At 37.1% G+C, this 5,211-nt stretch overlaps 1 long non-coding RNA gene across 1 annotated transcript; it reads left to right on the top strand.

The window, feature by feature from the left end:
- The first annotated feature begins 1,456 nt into the window (after positions 1-1,456).
- On the top strand, positions 1,457-3,908 carry LOC134803875 (uncharacterized). Its single transcript, XR_010146045.1, has 2 exons — positions 1,457-2,077; positions 3,238-3,908. It is a non-coding gene; the product is annotated as an uncharacterized LOC134803875 (long non-coding RNA).
- Positions 3,909-5,211: the final 1,303 nt, after the last annotated feature.

Here is a 5,211-nt window from a genome sequence, read left to right as displayed (position 1 = left end):
ACCCTTTCGCCGCCAATGGCTTGATATGAAGTCACAGCATTTCGTGCCCCACACGCTACTACTTGATATCAAGTCACTAAATTCAAAATAAATTGAAGGGTTAAATAAATAAATTGTAAAAATACCTAATGAATTTTATTCTAAGTTCGTTTTGGTCACTAGTGTCAAAAACAAACAGAAATGAAAACTTAAGTACAGATTCGTCACTTTATAAAACGACTGTCTGTTGCACACGAAAATGTACCCAAATTTATTGTAAGTTCGTTTTGGTCACTAGTGTCAAAAACATACAGAAATTAAACTTGAGTACAGATTCGTCACTGCTGACGAAAGTGCACTAAAAATACATAAACGCGTTTTTAGGAACTTAGTCGAAAAGTGACGAATGTGTACGGGATCCCCATGAGGCGTGGCAGGATGCGGGGTAGCGCGAGGAAGAAGAAGAAGATACATTTGTTGTAAACCAGGCTCCCATGAGTCGTGGCAGGATGCCGGGGTAGCGCGAGGAAGAAGAAGATACATTTGTTGTAAACGCTTTACACACCTTACTTAATTCAGTGATCAGTTGTCCTAACTGGTATCCTAACTACATATTAGGATCCGTAACTAAATGGACCAAAAAAATTGGGACTATTTGTCTCAGTAAAAATGGAAAAAGCTCGTGATTCTGAGTAGAAACGATACAAAAATTCAAAATTAAATTCAAAAACACAGTAAAAATATTTGGTACAAATTTAAATTGAGATGCCTCTAGATATTTGCCTCTACACAATGGGTGGGATGTGTTAATTTGGTTTAATTACTCTTTTACTTATATTCGGTACTAAGAAGTTTCCGGTGGAATCTAATATATGTATGAGATAGTAAGAAATATGATTAAATCTATCGTATACAGGGTGATCAATCCAAATGGGTCAGTATGGAGAAGTCCGAAACTATGAGAGATAGTGAAATCTGTTCTTAGGAACAATGGCGTCGATTTTAGATTTAATAATAATGACATTCAAACTTTTTTTAAACTCTCATACATAACCGGGAATCGAACCTGGTCAATATTCTTTATGTAATCGCGTGTATTGACTCGCATGTATGACTATTACTGAATAAATGATATGATATGATATGTAGTATTTGTTTGTATAATTGATCCTGAAAGTATAAGGACCAACGGCTCGATTCGGAAAATGAATTAGAGATTAACTAAATACGATATAGTAAAGATATGTGCTGTTCCATGGCAAAAGGTACCTTATGCCGGCTGGTGCCGCGATTCGGGAAATGAATTAGAGATTCACTAGATATGAAATAGTAAAAATATGTGACGTTCCACGGCAAAACGTACCTCATGGTGGCTGGCGCTTACGTCGCATAGCGCCGCAATAATATTGGAGCGGCGTTAATAATAGCGTAAGCGCCAACCGCCATAAGGTACCGTTTGCCGTGGAACGTCGCATATCTTTACTATATCGTGTCTAGTTAATCTCTAATTCATTTCCCGAATCGAGCCGTTGGTCCTTATACTTTCAGGATCAATTATACAAACAAATACTACACGCGATTACATAAAGAATATTGACCAGGTTCGATTCCCGGTTATGTATCATATGAAAATTTAAAAAAAGTTTGAATGACATTATTATTAAATCTAAAATCGACGCCATGGTTCCTAAGAACAGATTTCGCTATCTCTCATAGTTTCTGACTTCCCCATACTGACTCATTTGGATTGATCACCCTGTATATGGAATCCTTATCGAATCGTAAGCCAAATTCGGCATGATCTTTTGCTAAAGATTCATTTGGGAAATGAAACTACTGCGATAAGTTTGTAGAGAAGTGAAATTTGGCGAAGAGTATTTGGCCCAAAGGGAAGTAGGTACATACATACATACACCGGCAGTATGAGATGTATTTACGGATGTTGGCATCATGTGTTGCCTGCTGAAGCTCACAGTGGGGCCCTCGGTTAATTTCTACAATTTAAAGTAGGTACCAGCACTGATTTCACAATACATATTTGTTTATTTATTTGCAGGTTGGTCTATTATGCATATAGGAGAATGTAATATAGAGACGCGTAAGTCCAATTAATGATAGTGCTTATTATAGGTACATCTATATATGGTCGCCGGGCGCTTGATTCGGTTAAGTTGTGTTCTAATGTATGGGGAAGACAAACAAATTATAGCCAGCCTTTTATGAATGTAGTATGACATCTTTGGGTATGGTGCTTTACCCACGCTAGCGTCCCCTTCCCTCCCCCTGCCGCAACCCCCCGTTTTTCATGAAATACTAAAGTAAAGCACCACACCCAAAGGTATCATACTACATTCATAAAAGGGTGGCTATAATTAGTTTTTCAAAAAACACAATTTGACCGAATCAACTTGCGGAATGCCGAAAACGAGGGTAGTTATAGCGGAGGGCCCGCGCCCGCGCGAAGTCGCCTCTTCACACAAACGTATAGTCCTGACATTTTCTTCTCTGGATATTAACATTATTGACAATATTTTGATACAATTCGTTGTAGTTGTATGTCAACATTGTCAACCACAGCTCTATGCCCCTACGTTTGAATTTTTAATTATAATAAGAGTTAGGGGCATTTAAAAAAACCGGCCAAGTGCGAGTCATACTCGCGTTTCAAGGGTTCCGTACATTAAGTCCGACTCACGCTTGACTGCACATTTCTTATAGGTTTTCAAAATGTTAGACCCAGTAGTTTCGGTGATAAAGGGGGCGGGGGATGGTCATTTTTTGGCTATTTTCTTAAAAAAACTTCTAATTTATGTATTCTAAAATTATAAAAAATATATATTTGAAATTCTAAAGATTAGGTCTTTCATTTGATATATAACACGATTATAGTTTGAAAAACTTTCTTATTAACCCCCCCAAAAGTGCCCCCCATGTTTAAAAGTCATTTGTTTACGTTACATATATATATGGACATATGTCCATGTTTGGGTCACTAATTTAAATATGTGTACTTACCAAATTTCAACTTAATTTGTCCAGTAGTTTCCGAGAAAATACGGAACCCTAAAAATAGATCCTGATGTTTAGTGCAGTCAACTCTCACTCATTTTATGGATTTAGAATAAAAGCAGCGAACACCGATTCATCCCTCATTGCGTTGGGGTTTATTTTATTTATTTATTGCGTTTCTGGTAATTCAGGTTACAATATTGCATTAGTTTTAAATTTTTAGTGACTTAATTAAACGACTGTTTTCAGCATTATTTCGTACTTGGGCCAGTCAAGACGGTTTCTATTCCTCGCTGTCTATGTATCAAATAGTCAGCGAGGCCAAATATTTCGATGATGTAATGAAACAGATCAAGAAAGAGGAACAATATTATGGATAATTGAACACGAAACAGTTACCTACGTTAGTTAGACAAGAATTTAAAATTACTGTTGTAGTAATCGGGTTTCACAAATAATTCCCTTTTCGTAGCCAACTCACTATTTTTTGTGATTAGGTACCTACCTACCTAATCACAAAAAAATCTTACATCGGAGTTACCTACGTTAGTGAGTTGGCTACGAAAAGGGAATTATTTGTGAAACCCGATTACTAAAACAGTAATTTTAAATTCTTGTTTGATAATTAATGTGTCGGCAAAATAAGATAAGATGGTCTATTGACTAAATTGAGGCCCAGGTGCGCTTCAGACCAGATGGCGCCACCTAACGGAACTTCGGAGCGGTGCGGCGACAAGTAGTGGGAAGGCATAAAAACCGGTCCACTGCACCCGCGCCGGCATTCTGTTGCGAACCTCCGACGGATCGTTGTGCCTCTAGTGATTTACTTAGAATATTTCTAGTTAATTATTGTTGTTGTTAATTATTGAAAGTAATTAACGTGTTATTTGTTTTGATAAATACACCGCATATTAAAAGTGTTCCTGTGTTTTACTTACTACTGCCGAAATAGTCGTCTTACACGCCCACATGTTAGATCTTGAGCAACCCAAAGAGCCTAGCAACGGTCGCAAGCCGTCAAATGTTTTGTTGTAATACTAATATAAGTAGTATGTAATATGTGTGTTTGTGTTTAATAGTTTCCATATTTCGCTCCGTGCACTACCTGTTGACTTTTGTTTGAGTTCTACATTTCCTGCTACCCAAAGGTTGTCTGGAAGAGATCGCTTTTTAGCGATAAGACCGCCTGTTGTTACCGGGTTCTATTTTTCCGTTAAAATTTCTTTGTAGTTTTACATGTATGTAAAATGTATAATTATTGGTGCAATAAAGAATATTTACTTACTTACTTAATGACCAAGCAGAGAAAAATAATTCACGTTTCGTAACCAATTCACTACGAACACGGAATAAATTCTTATTTCGTAGTTAACTACGAAACTCGGTTACGAAAACAGCAAATAAATTCTTCTTTGATAATTTCGGTTTAAAGAATATTTATTGTCTAAAGAAATTACAAAATTTCACTTATAAGACAACAATTATATAACTATACATTAACAATACATATATTAGCAGTAAGCAAGTATGCAGACTTATTTGATAAGTTAGTTTAGTGTAGTAAATGAAGCAAGTTGTTGTATGGAGACCCATGCATTAATTTCTCAGTCGATGAAATTTTGCTTGGTTATTGTATAGTATGAGCCGAAACTAACATATAAATATCAAAAAAAAAAAACCGGCCAAGTGCGAGTCTGACTCGCGTTTCTAGGGTTCCGTACATAATTCCGACTCACGCTTGACTGCACATTTCTAATAGGTTTTCCTGTCATCTATAGGTAAAGAACTATTTTGTGTATTTTTTTCAAAATTTTAGACCCAGTAGTTTCGGAGATACAGGGGGAATGGTAATTTTTTGGCCATTTGTATTTTCTTAATTTTTTAGTTATTTATTAAAACTAAATTAAATAAACAAAAACCAACATAATAAAACTTAATACTAAGTACTTAACCTAACTACAGGTAAAAAATTTGCCCTAAATCGCCGTTAACGGGCAAGGTGCCTAGAAGGCTGGCCGCATTTCCTCGCTGTATAGCTAAGCTAATGCGCTGTGCGAAATACTGGCCAGCCCTCTGGTCACCCGAGGCCTCTATTAGGCGCGTCGATAGATCTTTATATAGCCGACGCGCACTTGGCCCCCACGGCCCCAATGTTTCCACGCCAAACGCCGCAAACATGTAGCTGGTTCCTAGGGCGGCATATTTGCGGCGTTTGAGGCTTTC

This window comes from Cydia splendana, chromosome 27 (assembly GCF_910591565.1).
Source record: "Cydia splendana chromosome 27, ilCydSple1.2, whole genome shotgun sequence".
NCBI classification, from domain to species: domain Eukaryota; kingdom Metazoa; phylum Arthropoda; class Insecta; order Lepidoptera; family Tortricidae; genus Cydia; species Cydia splendana.
The sequence above is the reverse complement of the archived record's forward strand: the minus strand, read 5'-3'. Positions and strand labels throughout refer to the sequence as shown.